The sequence below is a fragment of the Cynara cardunculus genome (assembly GCF_001531365.2).
Source record: "Cynara cardunculus var. scolymus isolate 2C chromosome LG 6, CcrdV1, whole genome shotgun sequence".
Taxonomy (NCBI): Eukaryota; Viridiplantae; Streptophyta; class Magnoliopsida; order Asterales; family Asteraceae; genus Cynara; species Cynara cardunculus.
This window is the reverse complement of record NC_037533.1, coordinates 4,993,932-5,016,344: the sequence shown is the minus strand read 5'-3', so window position 1 is coordinate 5,016,344 and position 22,413 is coordinate 4,993,932. Positions and strand designations below refer to the sequence as shown.

At 31.1% G+C, this 22,413-nt stretch overlaps 1 long non-coding RNA gene across 2 annotated transcripts; it reads right to left on the bottom strand.

Annotated features, from left to right (window-relative positions):
* Window positions 1-9,497: 9,497 nt before the first annotated feature.
* Window positions 9,498-11,780, bottom strand: LOC112514804. Of its 2 annotated transcripts, XR_003069434.1 has the most exons (3): window positions 11,617-11,780; window positions 10,042-10,116; window positions 9,498-9,953 (listed from the first exon to the last, which is right to left on the bottom strand). It is a non-coding gene; the product is annotated as an uncharacterized LOC112514804 (long non-coding RNA). The 2 variants fall into 2 exon arrangements; XR_003069433.1 differs by lacking the exon at window positions 10,042-10,116.
* Between the last annotated feature and the right edge of the window lie 10,633 nt (window positions 11,781-22,413).

Sequence of the window (22,413 nt, the reverse complement as noted above, 5' to 3'; positions counted from 1 at the left end):
TCTTATAGGATGCCTAGAATATCTAAGCATCATAATATGATACTTTATAGAATGAAACAAGAAAAATGTCTTATCTAAAAGTGTTACAATATGTTTTATAGGATGATTTTGAGCATCTTAACAAATTTTTTGACGCTTTTAAAATAAAATGTCGTATTAGTTATTTTATACTACATGACTTGAAAATCATATGAACATATGTATTCTATAAATAGATGAGTTTACGGGAACACTTCTTAAAATATTTCTATAAAATAACTAATACAATATTTTATTTAAAAATCATTCTAAAACACTTGTTGAAACGTCAAAAAACATTCTATAAACCTATTGTAACCTTTTTCGATAGAACGTTTTATAATATGGTCTATAAACTTAAGTTTTATGAATTATTTCATTCATCAAATTTTATGTAACTACTAAACCGCCAACCCAACCCAACCCGCAAGGGTTGGGTTGGATTGGGTTATACTTTTGAATGAGTTGGATTGGGTTATCCTTTTGAATGGGTTGGGTTGGATTGAGATTTTTTCAAATTTGCCATAATTGGGTTGAGTTGTAAAAATGTAGTAAACCGCCCAACCCAACGCGCGTACACCCCTAGTTCTAATGCGATGACTCCGGGCTACCCGCAAAACATGTGATCGTCCTGGGAATAGTCGGCTCACATAACGAATTGGATATCCAGGTTAATAAAAAAAAGTTTTTTAAGCCTTCAATTGTTGTTGTTTGATGAACATGGAGATAAAAGAAGAGATTCCCTAAAGATAGGGCATGTAAAATGTTTTTTGATTAATGGTAGAAAGATTTTAATGTCCCTCATTCAACAATATGTTTTTTTAACTGAATTAGATCAAGAGATCCAGTTAACTGAAACCTTAGTGATAGTAATTGTAATTTCAAAACTATTCCATCAAATTTCTTTAAAATCAAATTCACTTGATAGATTCTAATTCCACCAAATTTCATTCTGCGAACCAAACACCTCTTTATGACTCGTTTGGTTTGATGGAATAGTTTTGAAGGATTTTGATACAAATCCTACAAAATCCCGTAAAATACCAATCACCCTCACACATGAGTTTCAACTTGTAAATATGCTTATCAAGAAATTACACCAATCATATGAGTTTGCTCGAATTAGAAACTATTTATCTATACAAACCGGATAAGTATCTATTATCCGATAAGCGCCAACTATAAAAGAGTCACCAACAATAATTAATACTGTTGGTATAAACCATCATCTCTGATCGAGTAAACGTTTTTTATCTGGTGAAAATTCCGTTTGGTTTGTAGGATTTGATTGGATTGGATCTGAGATGATCTGGAATTCAATTCCATTCCAATCTCATATTTGGTTTGAAGAGTTTCTTGGATTTGAAATTCCAAAAACATAGGATTCTAAAATCTCACGAGAATAGTTGACATTTCACGGGATGTTGTAAAAATATGTATCTAATAATGTTTTTAAAACATTTATTTTATAATAATAAAAAAGTAATTTTATAATTTTTTAAAATACTTATTTTATAATAATAAAACAATGTTTTTAAAACATTTATTTTATAATAATAAAAAAGTAATTTTATAATTTTAGAAAATAAAGAAAGCATTCTAAAATCAAATCCTTGTGCAAATCTCTTTATCATTAGTAATTCAAAATTTATTTTTTAATTTAAAGTTAAATGCATGAAACAACAACCTATTTTCATAAACACTTTCTTATTATAGTATTCTATTTTCATTTTTTTTATTAGATCAATGTAATTTCAAATTATTTTTTATTAAGGCATTGCACTTTAAAAAATCTATCCATTATAGTAATGGGTAACCTGTTACCTTTTAAACCGGTTAGCCCCTTGACTTTTTTTTGCTTGTGTAGCTTTAATGAGGTGATGTAGATGACACATCATTTTAATGACTTAACTAAAATAAAAATAAAAACATATTTCAAATTATTATTAGTGATTTTCATTTTTCATTGCTATAATTTAAAAAAAAAACATTTAATTTTTTTTTTGACTTTTTCTTATCAAGTTGCATGCAAATTAAATATTGTAGAGTAAAATATTTTTTTAAATAAATATGATACATTATTTTCGAGATATATTTTGTTTGTAAAAAATGTAACACTTCTTATTTTATGTTGTTCAAAAAAATATATCTTTTTAAAATTCACTCTAAAATGTTACCGAAATAAATTATGAACTATAATTTTTTAATATTGTTATATTAATAAATAATTCAAAAAATCTAATTGATTTAATATATTTATACGTCAAGTAAAAAAGTTTTGAAACAAATATAATATATTATTTAAAATATCATTTTTTTTGGTAAAAAGGAACAATTCTTATTTTTTTTTCAAAAAAACATATATTTTTTTAAATATTAGCTAGATAAGTTGTTTTCTGCTAGTTTTATTAATATTGATATATTAATGAATAATTTAGATTTTTCTAATTTATTTAATATATTTATTAAATAACATATAAAATATCTAAATATTAAAATTAAAATAAAAAATACATTATTTAATAAGAACTAATAGATGTTATAATAAAATAATTTTAAAAGTACAATACTATAATAAGAAAGTCACATCATTATAGTACATGTGAACAACCTACGCGAACAATGAGGTGGCATGAAAACCTGGTATAATGGGTAAATTTAAATCAAAAGGTTACTCAATGGCCAATGCTATAATGAGTAAATTTTTCAAAGTACAATGTTCTAATAAAAAATAATTTAAAAATATATTACTGTAATAAAAAAAACAAAAAAACAATATTATAATAATAAAAAATTATGAAAATAGATTACTATTTCATACATTTTATCTTTTAATTTATGCTAAGAAATTCATAATGAGAAGGGTATAAAAGTTGTAGAATGGCATGCGCCACTACAAAATCTAATCTAATCCTTGGTTCTACATAAAATAATTTCATTCAATTCCCAACAAAATCAACACGTTTTTATTGACCGAATTTCATTTAATATTCCCAAATATTTAATGCTACATGCTCTATTTCTAATATACTCGTGACCCCCTAAACCATTTAAATCCCCACATTATGGTTTTAAACTTTCACCATATAGTTTGCGATTTTATATTACGGATAATGCGGTTTGATAAAAATGCAAACCATAAAGGCACTCAGAATTGTGAATCACGTTTTGCGATGCGGTATGGACGGTTTGGATGAACATCCCTAATCACAATTTTATGATTTCTCAGGAGAATGCCCTCAGTATATGTATATATATTATTTCTACGAAAGGTTTTTTACTTTTGTGGTTTACAGTTTTGGAAAATGACCAAACCATATATGTGGTGCAGTTTGGGGCCACACCCACCCTTGGTGTAGCACGTTATCCAGATAACTGAACAAAGAATTTATGTGTTGTCTTGTCTTCTTTTTCTATCAGTCACATGATTTAAGTTTTTGCTTTGTATATTTTACCTTCAGCTTTTTTCCCAATAACATTTAACGAAAACTTGTGATCCGAGTATTCCTAATTCAATATTCCCCGAGATTCTTGGTCAACGAATCAAATATACAATCGATGCCACATAAGTTCCATGACCTACTACACCCTTATTAATATCACCCCTAAAATTTCCAGTACCAAGATTCGGCAAGTGTTAAAAGCTTCCTACCTCCAAATGTGCTTGAATGGAAAGTATTTATCTGGTTTTATAGTTCTATATACACACTCTTGACTACAAAAGAATAACATTAATCTGAATCAAGTTTTCAATTATAAATTCCTGAAATCGTAATCATTACTGATCATACTAGATACATCCGAACCATATCAGAATCTTTCTTTGCCTCATTTCTTATGAAGCACACATTATGATGCTTTCTTTGTCAACTTAGCATCAACCATGTTCACACACAAAAGAGTATATGCATCCAAAAAGAAAGATGGAAAGAAAACCATTTTGAATCCATGTCTCTTTCCACTTGTGATGAGGACAAAATCCAAATAAATCTTTCAAAAAGATCTGTATCAAGCTTGAAGCAAAGTAGATACCCCATCCATCCAATATATCGATTACTGTTATATCATATTGTTTTATAAACTGTAAAATAAATCAGTCTGTACAAAAATTTAGTTATTTTTCATAAAAACAAGAAAAAACCATGATCAAATTTATAACTTGGTTTTTTTTTTTATCTCAAAGATGGTGCATGATATTTTTGAAATAAAAAGAAAGAGTAGAAAGTCATGAAACTCATGTAAAATGAGATTTTAGGGAATCATTTTAAAAAAGCAAGGTTGTTGTGGTAGGGAATACCTTCATGATGAACATAGACAAATAGATTGTGTGGTTTTCAATCCATTGGGATGCTTAATTTGACCAACTAATTATATTTGTCACAAATAATTTATCAGTTTTTTTAAAAGACAGTATTCTCATAATAATTAGAAAAACTGGAAGATACAATAAAAATAATCCATCAGTTCATCGATTACATATCATGTACGTATATTTACATGTAGAATTCAGTAAAAGAGAACCTTTCATCATCACAGATAGAACTAAAAATGATTATCCGTGGATTTCAGATATATTTGATTTATAAATACCTTCAACTAGTGTTCTTAAACCATGTATTAATCAAATTTAGCATGATGATAAAATGTACCAAAATGCAAAGGAATTTTTTTTTATGTAGTACCAACTTTTTGTTGAGTTGCAATTTTTTTTAGAAAATTATGATGTGTCATTGTACATCCATATTATTTGTGACCTGAGTTTTTAATTTAAGTTTTTTATTATTCTTTTTGTGTTTTAGGGTTTATGTGATACACCACAACCTCCCCCACGCCTCATGATTTTTATATGTATAATATGAGATTTTATGTTATTTCATTGGGATAGTGATGGAGTTAAAAAAGGAAAAAGAAGAAAAGAGTTTTTGTATGTGTATTTTGAGCTCGAGAAAACAGAACCGAGAAGAGGAAGTAAGTAGAAACAGTTTTCTGTGATTCTTGTTCTGATTATTTGTTGATGTTCGTCTTCATATCTTCATCTCTTGTGATCATAAGATGACGAGTTTATTTTACAAGCTTTCATCGTGTTGTGTTGAATTGGAACCGTAAAGTTCTTTACGTGAGAAATTTATGAAAACTGTTTTGATGCTATGATTAACATAATTTTGGTATTTTGATATGTTTATATTAAATTATCGAAATAAGGGTGACATAATTCAGAGAGGTGTATTTTGGGATAAAAATGGCATAATCAGAAGAGGTGTATTCTAGGATAAGGGTGACATAATAAGAAGATGTGTATATCAGGATAAGGGTGACATAATCAACATAATATAAAATCTGGGTTTTGATCAAGTCCATATTTGTTCGTCGCATCCTTATGATGCGATACTTTGAGTTGTCGCATTTGTGTGATCACTACAAGGAAAATGGATTTTAGAGAAGAAAGTTCTAGAGAAGGATTTGGAAGTGTATCTAAAGGTGTTGTTTAGGGAAGGAAATACATGACAAAAGTGAAAAATGTACCTGAAGATAAGACGACTTTCAGAGAAGGATTTCAAACCTAATAATATGCTATATATATCGATCCTAAAGCTTTTAGAGATGCTTCTTATATAAATCGTCTCTAAAAATCGACTCAAAAGCTTTAGAAACACTTTCTACATTGTCGCTAAAAAATAAAATATTTTTATTTTTATTTTAAAATTAAAGAAAATGTTTTAGTTACTTTTTTATAATTCTCAAAAGCATATCTAAAGCTTTTTTATTTTTAATAAATCAAATTTATATAATAAAAATATTCGTGAAAATCAAACGGAGTCTATACTGAGAGGAGATACGAGAATCCCCGTATGATTTCTCTTCGATTTTTCAACAATCGGACTGATTGTCTGTGATTTCTCTTTGCTTTATCTTTGATTTCGGTCTTCGATTTCGTTTCTTGATCGAGTTTGAGTTCAATTTGTCTCATATGTTCGATTTAGAGCTTGAAGATTCATCAAATTATGGTAGGCAATTTCGGTTTAGGGCTTGAAAATCGGATCCTCGTTTATCTTAATGATCTTGCTAGTAATAGAGCCTGAATTAATGCAAGTTACAATTAAGATAAACATGGTTGTAATGTTTTTGTAAGCAGTTTGATGCTTATGTGCTTAGCTTTGCAACTTTTGTAGCAAAGAACTTCTGATTGAGAACTTGTTATTTTAATGTTTGGACTTGGCTAACAAATTTGGTGTAATGTATTGGAAATGAAGTACTGTTTACACCATTTTGGTGCAATGAGTTGTTTTCATTGCATCCTTGTGATGCAAGAAGTTGTGTTTATCGCATCTTATTGATGCGACAAAATGGGTTTATCGCACCTATATGATGCGATGAGATGAGGTCCTCGCATCAGCGTGTTGCAAGGAATTGGGATTGTCTCACCCATGTGATGCGAGAAATTTATAATTTTACCTATATGATGCGATGAGCTCTTGTTTAATGCAATAAATGAGTTCTCCGGTTAATTGATGCGATAATTTAGTGTAACCAAAGAGGTTTGTTTGTTAAAGCGTTGTTTATTTGTTATTTATACAAATATGAGTTTATAAAAGTAGTTTGATGATTATTCACCCTGTAATAACAAACAAACAGATTTCTCACTGGACCTCAAAGTCTAACCCTCATTTGTATTTCAAAATATGCGTTACAGGTCGAACACAAACGTATGATAAAGGAAAGGGAAAATTGTGAAGAATTTATAAATGCTTGCATGAGATGTTGGGATAATATGTTATCTTTTGTATTTAAATATTTGTTATGTATACAAGTTCTGTATAGGGTTTGTGGAAAAATTTGGTAGCTACTTTGTAATGTAGCTTTTATAGATACTGGGATCAGATGTGTAAATTATATTTCTTGATTTATGAAAATATATGTTTATATGCAAATATGATTATGAGATGTTACATATTGGTAGAAACTTCATTTTGGATACATATACATAATATAATTTTTATTTTAGTTTAAAGCTCATAATAAGCTGCCACCTCTAAACCTCCATTGTGGCTTGATTGGTGGTTTGGTGGGGTTAAACCGCCTAAACAGAAACCACGAACACCCCTATTAAATGTGGACTAAGACAAAATTCATTACATTGTAAATATATTTTATGCAAACAAGATTTTGTCCTTAAGCTCAAAAGGACCAAAGTCTTGTGGGTTAGGTTAACATCAAATCTTAGAGACTAACATGTTTGAACCGAATTTAATTTATTCAACAAATGTTCAAGCCAAAAGTCGTAGAATCCCGAGTTCCCACTCTACCAAGAGTTTCCTTTTCGAATCAACTAGAAATTTCTTGAAAATAAGATGTTTTCTTCACCAATAAATATATAACAACTTTTTGCTTAATTTTTATCACTATTTTCACACGGTATGATATAAATAACATTCAACATGTTTATCGCCAAAGACCCCAGAAGCTACAAGCCTCAAGAAAAGTAAAAGCCTAATGGAAACTGTGCCCGACTGCCAAGATAACAACATGAAGACAGATCAAATTTGGTGCAACCAGCTTCATATGAATATAACAACTTATTTGTAAAACGATGGACAACCCCGCGTAGAAAGTAAATAACATCCAAGCCAATCCATATATACAGATTTTAGTAGAAAGTAAACAAAATCATGTTTTTGCAAACACTAGTTGATAAATGTTAAATAAATTAGTCAATTTTAATATTTCATAATATAATCAAAATAAATTACTAATAATATAATATGTTAATTAATATAATTTCAATTGGTTTATTAATTTTATATATGTACGTATAATATTATAGATTTAGATTTGTGTAATCAAATACAAGCCAAATAGCAAAAATTACATTAATTGATGATTTTAAATAATCGTTCCACACAATATGTTAATTAATAATATTTTAATTTAATTATTAATTGTAGATATAATATCATAGTTTCGAATTGATGTAATTAATCAAATACAAATTTTAGAAAAAAAATTACATTAGTTAATTATTTTAAAGAATCATTATGTATAATATGAAAATAAAGAAAGTTTGTCAACCTTTAGTTATTCAATATTTTCTCAAAAAAACTAAAATAATTAATAATTAAATTAATTTTTATTAAAATCATTTTCCAAAATTTTATTATTTATGAAACAGAAGAAATATAACTTTAATTATTATGTAACTTACAAGAACAATTTGATATTGTTATATTAGTTCTTTTTGATAGATTAAATATATTGAATAAGAACTAGAAGGGTACTCGTACAATGTAGCAAAATACATCTCGGTTTTAATGTTTCATTTTTTTTTTGTTTCAGTCGATGTTATAATACAGTTTTATGTGGTTTTGAGAAAACGATAATATTTTTAAGTTTTGAATCAAATATAAATATCAAAATATCAAAAAAAATGAAAAAAAATATTGATATTAGTACCAAAATAACTATTTAGAATTTACCCTTTTTTCTGTTTTTCTTTAATTTATGTTTTATTTTTGGTTTAATAATATAAATTTTTTATAAAGATAATAATTAAGTATTTTGTTAGAATTCAATATGATTATTCTAATTTTATATTTAAAATGAGATGTTTATACTCTATTTGATTATGTTTATCTGCAGTTGGTTACATAAATTCAAACATGGAGGTTGGATAAGTTGTATTTATGCATAATTTACTTGTAATTTTGAATTTTAAGTAATATGCATCAATAAACAGAACCTCATTCATAAAAAGTGGGTTTTTAGAGTTTTTGTTAAATGTTTTTATAATATAGTTTAGATAATATAAAAGTAATTAGATTAATAATTTAACATCAATATTAATATTAATTAATAATTAACAATTAATATTTAATAATAACTAATAGTAATTAATTCATGGGTATAATTGCAAGAAAGTGACAAAAATCTTACTAAGTTTATTGAAACGCTACTTATATCAGCTATTTTTTGATCCAAACAAAATTTTTACAATAAGTTCAAAAAATAAACTAACCATTAGTTGACAAACATGACGTATAATTCTAATTGATCAAGTATACCACCAAATTGATTCGTCTATTTCTAAATGAGACTACAATGATTCACGTCATCTCAAAAGTCACTAATGATGCATCTCGTACATGGAAAGGGACATGACAAAACAAATCTTCTTGTTCAACATTTGGTGTGATATTAAACCGGAACAAGGCAAGACTGAGTTGGACAAAATGTGCTTTTTTACCCCACTAAAATAGATGGAACAAAATCCGGGGAGCAATGACAAGATTGGTAAAATTATTCATGACAAATTAAAAACCTAAAACATTTTTACAGTTTTTTTAACCCGTCTACCTCACTCTCACCTGTTCAATTCTTTCCGGCCTGTCAAGTCCCATTTGCATACCAAACGTACTCTAAGAACCAACCATAACATGCTTAACCTTTCATAAGTTCTTTACATATTCCATACGTAAATAATAACTCAAAAATATTGTTTGATTATATATTGCATCCTTTACTAATAACCCAAAAACATCGTCTACACACATCTTTCATAACCGATCATTGTTCTAACATAAACCGCACCCAATTCTCTCGCCTCTTTTCCGCCAAGGCCCAAAACGTTAACACGTCGGATGGCTCATGTGCTATCTTCCGAAAGTGAACGCATTTTTAAAATTTCAGAATAGACCATGGAAGTTTTCTTTTGTAGATCCACTTCAGCTTGAACCATTGTTGTCGATGCTCGAATAAGGCTGTCCCCAAGCTCGATAGCTGCATTATGGATTCCCTCAAGTAAAGCATAACTCCGCCTTTTGTATTTGGTTATTAACGTGGCAACCATGACAAAAAACCATACAACAACGGTCATAGCTTGGATCCAAAAAAACTCTGATAAGCTTGCGTTTGCATGTTGTTAAACTAAGTTGCGCCATTCCCTGTTCATTGACGTAACTAAGATCCAAAGCAAAAAATAACAAGAATGATATAAACATGAATAAGCTACATAATCAACTATATAAATACCATGAACTTGTCTTATTGTTGCTGCTAGTTCATAGAACATCACTGTATCACTTGTGCTCAATAATCTCTTTCGTTCTTATACCAGATCAAAAGCAGACCAGTTCGAGAGCAGAGGGTATCCAAAAATTGAGACCAGATCAAGAGCATAACAGAACACCAAGAGCGGTACCAGATCACCAAGAGGAGCAGATGGAAAGCAGAATACATCAATATATGGTTTCCAAAAATCGAGAGAGAAAATAGATCAAGAGATGGAGAGAGCAGCCAGTGTTTTCAAGGACGATTTTGTATTTTGAAATATCAGACACTCGGCAAAGCATCATTGGCTCAGTGGTACCCAGGTACCTGTAGAGCTCAACCTCACAGAAGGTCAAGGGTTCAAACCTCATCAATGGTGAAATCATCATGATGTTGAATTAAAGGATTTCGAAGGAATTTCCTTTCAACATGGGAACCATTGGCAGGAACAGAATATGGTGTCTGGAAAGGGGGGGACTGGCTGAACTAAGTGAAATCAGCTTAATGCCTTAATCATTAAGCTCTAAACAAGAAACCACGTATAGTTGACCAAATTAAGCCATTGATCCTATTAAGTTCTACATAAACAGCCCCTAAGGGGAGGATATTTTTTTCCATAGTCCTTTATGGATGGATTAAGCCAATGGTATAGATTAATAAAACATTCTATGCTTTTTGTGGTGAATGATAAATAGTACCATTTTCACCCTTGATCATAAACACAAACAAAACCAAAATCACTTAATCATGTCACAAACACATCAAAAGACACAGATAAAACATTCTATGCTTTTTGTGGTGAATGATAAATAATACCATTTTCACCCTTGATCATAAACATAAACAAAACCAAAATCACTTAATCATGTCACAAACACATCAAAAGACACAGATAATTGTTCATGAACATTTAACAAACTAATCAATCAAGGCTCAAAACCACAAGCAAAAGAAACACATGTGATTAGAGCTCATAATTGTTCATGAAAATCAAACACTAGCCACAAAATATTTTATTGCACAATCTGGAAAAAAACAACCATTACCCAAATCATAAAAAACAAGCAGCAATGGCCACCACGATGAGATGATGACGAGAAGATGAGAGGCAGGAAGCAAGCATTCAGCTTATAGCTTGGCACATCAACAGGTCATTTTTTATTAACAAACATTGTTAAAAGTTTCAACCTTCGCTAGTGTGAAAACTGAAATGGAGTTTATGCAAATGCAATTGGTGGAGATGATTCAGATGCAATTATTAGAACTTAGTGGCTGGATTGACTATAACCTTGATCTAACAATCCCCAAATACATAGAACCGATAGCTAGTTTCATCAAAATACAACACATTTCTCCACATTGAATACAAAGTAGAAACCCTAATTTTAGATAGACCAACCAAATAGCAAAATAACCTCACCACAATGTAATCAAAAGTCAGATAAGATAAATCGAGTAATCATATATATTATATCAGAAACAAAAAGCTAGCTTGTAGTTGTCAATTTATAATACATTTGCGATTAACATCTCATTTGATTGCTCAAACAAAAACACCTTGTAGAGACCGCCTTACAGATGAGCCTAGGAATTAAAGGCAATGATGCAAAGGTATGAAGCTCGTCGTCGCCGTAGATGTTAACCGCTCACAAACTCTCTCCGGCGTCCGATGACGGTGCTGCCGTGCCGGCTTACAGTGTCTTAATTGACTCTTCGTTTATCGTCCCTTTCTCGTTCCAAAACATAACTTAACTATGGTCCATGACACTAAAATTTTAAAGCCCAAATGTCTTCATAAAACCCACGGCCCATTTTTACAAAAGAATTATTAACCAATTTTATTATAATTTTTAATTTTATATAATTTATTAAAACTTTGTATAAGAAATTGTTTAACAAATGTTTATTCGGTTAAGTGTTTACCAAGTCACATTACCTTAATACTTAATAAGATAATATAGATTTACTGAAAATTTTCATTATGCATTTTTTTTATTTCATCTAATCTTTTACCAATAATTGAAATATTTTTTAGACATTTTCAAAATATAATATATAACAATTGCTTAAATTGAAAATATAATCTATCTTCAACTAGGGTCGGGAGTGTTCATCGATTGAAATCCAATGAATTTAGGTGGATCTGATCTGATCCAATCATCCATTGGATGTTGGATTTTGTCATTTGATCTGATCTGATTACATTGGACATCTGATCCAATCCAAATCCAATGGATGATTGGATCAGATCGGTTCCATTCATTGGATGTTATTATTGGTTATCCATTGGATTTGATTGGATTCGTCCAATATTTTGATCCAATACTCAACCAATTAATCCACTATTTCAATCAATTATTCATATATTTTCTTAAGTTATTAAAAAACAATGTACATAAATATCAACTAAGAAAAATATTGTAAAATGCTAATAGTTATATATAATTATTAATTAGATATTAATTGGATGATAATTGGATCGGTTCGGTTTTATTGGATGTTGGACTGTCATCCAAGAACCGACCGATCCGATTTGGATCTTGAAATTTTGGATCCGATTACAATTTAATATTCGATTATGGTCAGTCGATTTTAATTGTATCGGATGACTTTTTGCACACCTTTATCTTCAACCATAAGCTCCACAACCATTCCTTCCTCTATGGCTCTATACATGAACCCGTCTTTTATAAAAACAAAAACCCAATAATAGTTAATATTTTGGTATTCCATCTAAAATAACTTAGTGTTCTAAAAAACCTGCGAGATGTTCAGTGAAAAACAGTTTATGTTTAATGAATTTGGGCGGAACTGATCTAATTGCGTCCAATCTAATCATTTGTATGTTGAATCAGACAACATATTTTTACCTAAATAATTTAAGATAATTGATCCAGTCCCGCAAATGATTTGGTTAGATTGGTTTTATCGATTGAAATAAATAATTAGAGTTGAAATTCTAATGGTTTTCACATTAAACACTTCACTTGCAATAATTATCAGGTTAAACAATTAGATTAATACACAATCCCGTAATTACCTATTACTCTCTCTCTCTCTCTCTCTCTCTCTCTCTCTCGTCATAAACGATCTATCCCTTCAAAACGTAAGTTTTATCTCTTGATCTCAACGCGCGACTTCAGGATTTCGTTAAGGCCAAGGTTTTATAAAAGGTTTAATTGGTATTCTCTATCAAAGTTCTCACCCTAAGCATATGGATCATAAATCTAACTATAAAATACTTTTCTCAAAGCTAATTTATAACCAATAAATCAATGATAGTTGTTACGATAACAAATGCATTGAACACAAACTCATATGCTTCATTGATCGAAAACCCAACACAATCACAACTTTCAAAAATCATCCAACCCCCAACATCTAAAGATGAGTTCATACTAGGGTTGGAAGAAAACAAGGAAGAAAGGGAAGAGTTTATATGTTCAAACATGATTTCTCAATCAAAATATAAAGCAAAGTGAGAACCCTTTTTTTGTTGATGGATCCCCATGAGCAAAATTCATAGATACGGCTTCATTTCTTCAATCCTAATGATAATCTCTGGTTTTTGTGTCTCCAAAATCGCTCCAGGTATGCCCAAAATCACCCGAAAGTAAAGCCAAGTCGGAGGGTGTGCAGTATGTCCCAAACCCTAGTTGGAAAACATCATCTAAATGCATCACCGAAAGCAGCAAGTCAGCCCAATAACTTCTAGTTCTACTTAAAAACCATGGTGTAAGTTATTAGTTGCCCATAGTTTTGAGTTATAAGTAGCTCTAAAATCTAATATTCTATTCATATGGACTCCACACCCTCCCCCGTTTCCCAATGACGAGCTTTGCCTCGTGGAATACCCGGGGTCTCTGCAATCTATCCCACCAGAGAGCTTTAAGAGATCTCATTCGTGTTTCTAATCTTCATATTTGTGCGGCTCTTGAGTCTCGTGCCCCTGTTCCTAAGCTTCCTCCCATCTGTGAGAAAGTCTTTAGATCTTGGACCTGGACCTCTAATGGCACTCTTTGCTCTAGAGGAACTCGTATCATTGTTGCTTGGAATCCTGACCATGTTGACATGATGCTCTTAAATGCCACCGATCAGGTGATGCACTTTCAGGCTAAGATCCGGGATTCCTCTAAGATTCTCTTCTTGTCTTTTGTGTATGCGGACAATTACCATATCGCCCGTCGTCAGTTATGGGCTTCCCTGAAGGGTCATCAAGCCGTCCTAGAATCCTCCTTGTGATCGACAATGTGGGAGTTGTCTAGATGTTACAAACATCCCCCTCAATGACTATTACGCTCAACGAGGGTTGCCCCGCCATCCTGATATACAAGGATCGGCTCTGATGCTATTTGTAACACCCAAAGCCCAAAGTAGCAAGCTAGCCCACTAACTTATAGCACAACTTAAAACTGTGGTGGAAGTTATTGGTAGCTCACAGCTTTGAAATTATAAGGAGCTCATAAATATGATCTTCTACCACGTAGGATGGTTTTATTTTACAAAATTCACTTCAAAACACAAATGAATCAAATTGGAAAGTGGTAAATTAATATGCGTTGAAAACAACGTTATCAGAACTCTATATAAATTAAACAACCAACATAATTTATAAATATACATAAAACCAAGTATCATACAATCATACATCAAATTACCAAATACGAATATACCATAATATAAATACATATATAATTGGAAACATTTTTGGTTTCAGCCTACTACAATTATCTAGCATAATCCAATTTTTCAGTTGATTGTAATTGAAGCGGTAACTTTTCACACACATCCTTACGACTCACCTCATGTCCCGTCTACACCATGTTAATTGTTTAAGTCTACACATTACCATAGTGTCGTATGGTGTCGTCTTGGCTAGAGATGACAAGATGTCCAGGGGTGGTAATGGAGACCCCATCCACATTCCATCCCTGATCTCTAGTCTATATTCCAAACTCTCCATCCCCGTCAAGGAATAAGATTCCATCCTTATTCTCATCTCATAAGGGAATTGGGATTTTCCTCACTATGCAATTTGATTGTTTACGTGATATCATTATATATAGAGTGAAGAACACCCTGGTAATCATTCATCTATACTGTGTACATATATGCATACAAGTAATTGAAGATGTTTCCTAGTTTCTATACATGTGTGCATGTTACGCACATTTGCATATCGGACAAATTACTTACAAGTTATTGGTCCCTGATGGGTTAATGACTTATACTACGAGTGTTGTAAAAGGAGGTTGAATATAAACACAATATATTTTCACTTTTTAATTCTATATTTTTGTGTTATAACAAAGAATTATAGATTTTTTGCAGAAGCTAGGAAGGTAAGACATGTGATCCTAACCAATCTAACTAGTTGAAAATTTTGCTAACACTGAAAGAGTTAGAGAAGAAGGCACTCTTTCAATATGAAGATCTAAGAAAGTCTTCAGAGGTTATGGCAACGATTTGAAAGAATAAGCACTTAGAAATTCTTGAAAAGGGACAAGTTCCATATGATCCAAATACCGTCTTTTATAGCAGTCCATGCATTAAATGCAATAATGCAACGTCAACGCGTGTCTTTATTTGATTTGCTGATCCATGTACCTTTGTACTTTTCATATCAACCTTTGGTATGATGTAGGCACTTGTTGCTTCAACCCATTTTTTTTGTATGCTGAGTGAACAATAAAGAAAATATGGTACTAATAAAATAGTACTTTTGAACTTGCATTAGCTAACATGCTGAACACGTTCCCATACCAGGAAAAGGGTTGGAAACTTGGTCCCACAGTATCTTTGTTTAGTCTTCATCCATACTCTTGTATGTAGAGTGAACTTGCCGCGATTTATTATGGGCACAGGCATCACAGGTAATTTTGTCTTATGGTTCTCCATTATCTGCACATGGCCTTTTTTTCCTAGGTGCTCATTTTGTATGGGCTTTTAGTTTAATGTTTTTATTCAGTGGACGTGATTATTGGCAAGAATTTATTGAATCCATCGTTTGGGCTCATAATAAATTAAAAGTTGCTCCTGCTACCAGCCGAGAGCCTTAAGTATTGTACAAGGACGTGTTGTAAGAGTAACCCATTACCTTCTGGGTCGAATTGCCACAACATGATCGTTCCTCTTAGCAAGAATTATTGCAGTAGGATAATGGCTAGGAGGATTTGAAAGGCATTTATGGGTACCAAACGGATCTACAAGAGTTTTATTGAAGGGGGATGAATACAAACACATAATTTTCACTTTTTAAATTTGTTTATTGATAAAGAAGATCAATAAAGAATTTATAGATTGTTTGCAAAAAAAAAAAAAAGATAAGGTTAAGAGCTAATCTAAACAATCTAAGAAACACACAGTTTATACAGAAAGAGATAAGAACAAGAGAGAAGAGAGTTAGAAGGAGAAGAAGGTGTTTGCTAAGAAGAGGAGTCTTCTCCACTATTCATACCTATTGCATTTAATGCAATTTAGAGGATACAAAACACATGACAAAATTCTAATGGAGAGCTTGTCATTTGTCTTCAGATATGCAGGCTTTTGGCCGCATATGAACAGTTGTCTTTCACAAAGTTGGTAAGCACGTATGAAGACAATAAAGTAACTTTGTACGTGTATTTTTCAATGTGAGTTATAAGGTTGTCCTTTTGTGCATAAGGATAAGGAAAAAGCTAAGTTTCTAGAGCAAGATTCATTTGATCACTGACACTGATTCATCTCTAAAGATTCTTCAGTGTTTGTTGAGTCTTGGTCGGATTTCACTTATTATTGAATCCACTTAAGATCACAGACTGTTATGTCTCTGTCTTCAGCTACTTCTTCAACATCGCTAAAGGTTCCTTTGGTTTGAATTTTGTATTTGAGGAATACTTCATGTTCAACAATCACTGAACAGAATCAAAGATGATTGTTGAAACTGAACAGAAGTAGAACGAACATATTTCACTAAGTATGGAGGGTCATCATCAAATCACTGAGAGAGTTTGGATCAACAATATTACTTACTATAGATGACATGTTGAACATGTTCCCACACTAGGATTAGAGATGACAAAAAAACTTGGTCCCAAAGTGTTCACTTCAAATCGGCTTGTCAGATTATGTCAAAATATATGGCTTATCTGTCTCCTGGTCTTCTATTGGTTATGTAATGATGCTCAGTTATGTATGCAGTCTTCTGAGTCTACATTATTTATGAAATACTGGTTCAATAAACTAGTTTATCATAGATGGAATTCACTAGATCTTTTGGTCTAGTCCTGGCATTGTAAAACTGAAACCCATTTTCAGCTAAGTCTGAAGTGGAATCTGCCAAGGAGAAGGGCAAGCGTTGATCCTTAGTGTAGTGTTGACTTAGTTGTTCAAGCTTAGACTTTCCTTAGCTTTGTAATAAATCTCAATTGTGGATGTTACTTCTAATTGCTACAACTCATGAGATGTAACTTGAATTTTTGTTTACTCGTTGATCTTGGTGTCTGTTTGACATGCTATGATATTTGTTGTTATTTGTAAATTTTGGGTTGTTACAACTTTAAATTTATCAAAAGGTTTTGGAGCATTATCAAAGAAGACCTTATGAAGGCTATCAATTGGTTTTACGCTTCTGGTTCAATTAATATAGGCTGCAATTCATTCATCACTTTGGTTCCCAAAACTAGTGATCTTCTTGAATGCAGGGATTACAGACTTATCAGCCTTTTCAGCTGTTATAAAATTATGCAAAATCTTTGGCAGGACAATGTAAGATCATTGGTAAGGTTATCCATGATGCTCAAAATGCTTTCATCAAAGGTAGATTTATTCTTGATGGAGTATTGATAGCCAATTTGAATCCATTAAAAAAGTCTTAAAGGAGATGTTTATCATTTAAAGTTGATTTGGAAAAGATTTTGACAACTTGAACCGGAATTTACTATAAATTTAATGCATCTGACAGGATTCGGAACGAAGTGGTGCAATTGGATAGAAGAGTATCTTCGGTTGACCTCCATTTCCTTACTCATAAACGGCTCCCCTACAAAAGATTTCCCATGTCGAAAGGGGCCAGGCAAAGGGATCCTCTCTATCCTCGTTCTTCTTCATTATCGCTGCAGAAGGGCTAATGGGCAATGAAGGAAGCGGTGGGAAAAAGAATTTTCAATAGTGTAAAAGTTAGGGTGGACGAAAATGAGGTATTTCACCTCCAATATTTGGATGATGCCATCTTCTTCAGGGAATGGTCGAAATGGAATGCACGAAACCTCATGGGAATCCTTCACTGCTTTCAATTGGCCTTTGGCCTCAAGGTAAACTTAAACAAAAGTAAGCTATTTGGAGTGGAGATTTTGTCATGTTAGGTGGAAAATATGGCTATGGTTGGGTTGTAAAGGGGGCTTGCTCCCATTTGATTACTTGCGCTTACTGGTGGGTACACATAGGAGACGAATAAGGAGTTGGAATGTTGTTATAGAAAAATTCTTGAAGAAACTGGCTGATTAGAAAGCAAAAACGAAGTGCTTTGGTGGTCGATTAACTCTTGTTAAATCGGTTCTTGGTAGCCTCTCCTTATACTTTTCTTATGGTTTCGTGGGCCACTGGGTGTGCTAAATACACTTGAGAGAGTGAATCAATGTTTTTTTTGTAGGGGGACCGTGAACGTGAAAAAATTACTTTGGTTCAAATGGATCTTTACTCTCTCTTCATTTGAATTGGATCGGTTGGGTAAAGGAAGCCTAAAAACTATGAAGTACGTCTTGTCACACTTAAAATCGTTAAAGAAAGCTCCTTTAAATATATCAATTGTATAATTAATGATGGACAAAAGCAACCAAATGACTTTTGGTCTAACGGTATTGTAGTATTTGACCTCCTAAGAGGTCAGTGGTTCAAACCTCAAAAGGTCAGTGGTTCAAACCTCACTAAAAGTGAGGATTGTGCATAAATTTATTTGTTGTATTTGATGTGTATAAATATTATATATTTAAAAAATTATAATGGACAAAAGCATTCATTACTAATGATTGTTGTTTTACCTACTCATTTCACTTTAACTATAAATTATTTATTTCATACTTTTATAATTTATAATTATTGTTTTTAAATAATAACACTCTCTCACTTTTTGTTTTCGTTTTATAACATAAATTTAATTGTAGGGATTTTAAAAGATAAACGCCAATTTTTAGCATTTTAAAAAGAAAATAAAAAAATAAAAAGGTGTAAATAATAAATTATGTTATCTTATATATATATTAACTATAATTAACACTCAAAAGACAATTGTTTTGTAAGGGCATTTTCAAACTAAAGCATGGACCATGCTTTTCTATAGAAGGGACCATTACCAACAATGTTTATGTAAAATGCCTTCCCTTAATTTTTTAAAAAATCTATATTTCAAAACATACCCTCTAATAAATATTTAATAATTTATATTTTTTAAAAACTATATTTTAAAACATACCCTTAAATAAATATTTAATAATTTATATTTTTTAAAAACTATATTTTAAAACATACCCTTAAATAAATATTTAATAATTTATATTTTTTTTAAATAAATAAATAATAAGGATGTGTGATTGTTTTTCTCGTATTTTCAATCTAAATACCAGAGTCTTTAAGCATGGGGTTGAGGGTGGGAGTGAACTTGGAATTGGTCTTGTAGTCCTACTCCTACTTCCCTCAACTCTTAAGTAGGTTGCGCAAAGCTTCTCTTAGGGGTCGTTTATCCAAATACTTATCTGGTAAACGCTTACTTTTAGGAGTCAACACTATAATCTATTTTACCAGATAAGATTGTAGTATATTAAAACGATATCGTATGCAACAATTTACCCGACAAACACTTACCAGGGTAAGAGTCCTCACCATCACTTATCGGGTATGACTCTCTATCCTTATCATCGCTCTTACGATGTAAGATTTTCGGTCCTTGTCATTGCATCAGGTGAGGAAAGTTATCCGATCAACACTTACAAGGTAATTGCTTAGTAAACGGCCTCTAAATCTTGCTTCTTGGTTTCTTCATGAAGATGGAAGTTTATCTTCTCACAAACTTGTTGGATCCCAAAGTTCTTCCGTCATCAAATATGGACTTCCCAACAAGGTGAAACAAGTTTATACCAAGGAAGATCAATATTTTCATTTGGAGACTCAGTGTTTCAAGAATTAGACAACAGAGGAATTGAAGCTACACTCAAGTCTCTTTCCGATGTGCAAAAATTTCATCGAATCAATTGATCATACTTGTATGAGAATATGTGGAATCCCCTTGTTTACTCTGCAAAAGAGCCTTTGAGGAGAAAGGGGGAGGTTCCAACATATATATAGGAGAAATAAACACATTTGTCCTAGAGTGTTGAGAGGGGGCTAGACGAGTACAAATTTCCCTAGAGTTATCAAGTCCCTTCGTGGTATACCTTGACTCTTATACCATGTGAGAATATGTGGAACCCCCTGAATTTACTTTCTAAAAGAGCCCTTGAGAAAAATGGGGAGGTTCCAACATATATACATGAATACTAATCCAACTCTAGCCAATGTTGGACTTCAACATGTTGGTTATTCTCAGGCAAAGGATCTTTAGGAATGCATTTTCAAGTGGTGGAATCTCAATTGCATTATGCCAGTATGGGTCACTGATATGATCAATTTCGACAGCGACAATCAAGTTCTAGGTGTTTTTAAAGTCTTTTGGAAAGTAGTAACTAGAAAAACTACCTATTTCTTTTGGAGGAACAGAAACTCCCGTTTTCAATGGTGTCGCTCCTGGTGCTGAGCTATTTGATAAAATATTCAATCAAGGTCCTTTGGTTGGTTTTCGTCTAGATGCCCCTCTTTCCTGATCTCGTGAGATACTTGGAAAAATCTTCAACTACCGCTACTTTCTGATTTAATAGATTCGGTTTGTCCTAATTTTGTACTGATTATATGGCAAGTTACCTCAGGTTGATTTTTTTTTTTTGGGTTAGGTTGGCTGGGTTGATCGATTTTTTGAGCACCCCTACTCAAAGCTTGAAAAATAATATATATTTTTTTTTATTTCCTTTCTTTTACTTCCGTCTCAATAACATAAATAAAAAACTATTTTCATTTTCGTTCTTCCCAAATTCGAGAAGACAGCCTAAGAGGTAATAGAGCATTACTTTACTTCTTGTCCAGTAATAAGACGGTAAATAGTTTTAAGTTCTGTTCACACCAAAACAAACAATTTTATAGATACCAGAAGGATACTCGCGCAATACAGTGAGATATATTGAGATAATATTTCGTTTTATTTTTTTGTCTCTGTCGATATAATACGGTTTTATATGATTTTGAGAAAGCGATAATGTTTTTAATATTATAATTTTTATAAGGATAATATCTTAATTATATTTTAGATTTTTCATATTTAAAATGAGATGTTTATCATATAGTTGATTATGTTTATCTGCATTTAGCTACATGAATTCAAACGTGTAGCTTTAATAAATTGTACTTAGGCACAATTTACTTGTAACATTGAATTTCAGATAATATGCATCAATAAACTGTACTTCATGCATACAAATTAATTTTTAAAAGTACTTGTCAAATGTTTTATAAGATAGTATAAAATAACCTCTTATCTTATAGTACAACATGATAAACACTGGGATTTTAAAATAAATAAACAACACCGAAATCTGATGTCTATTTGTATTGTTAAAATCAACTCTTTAATATATACTAGAAGGGTACTCGCGTAATGCAGTGAGATATATCTCGATTTCAATGTTTCATTTTATCTTTTTGGCCTCTGTCGATTTATAATACGAATTTATTTGATTTTGAGCAAACAATAATGTTTTTATTAATAAAATATAAATTTGAAGATATCATAAAAATTAAAAAAATATATAAAAGTTCTTATTTTTTATGTAATTTTATTTAATTCAAATTTTATTATAATTTAATTTAGGTTTAATGACGAAGTAATTTATTTTTGTTTTAATAATATATTTTTTACTTAATTAGTTGTACTTATACACAATTTACTCGTAATCTTGAATTTTAAGTAATATGCATCAATAAGCAACATTTTATCACTTCATGTATAAACGATGGTTTTTATGAGTTTTTGTCATATGCTTTATAATATAACTAGAAGGGTACTCGCGCAATGCAATGAGATACATCTTGATTTTAATGTTCTATTTTATTTTTTTTGTCTCTGTCGATGTTATAGTATGATTTTATGTGTTTTTAAGAAAATATTAATGATTTTATTTTTGAATAAAATATAAATTTGAAGATATCATAAAGATTTGAAAAAAATATATCAATGTTAATATCAAATCAAGTTATCATTTTTTATGTAATTTATTTAATTTATTTTTTAATTAT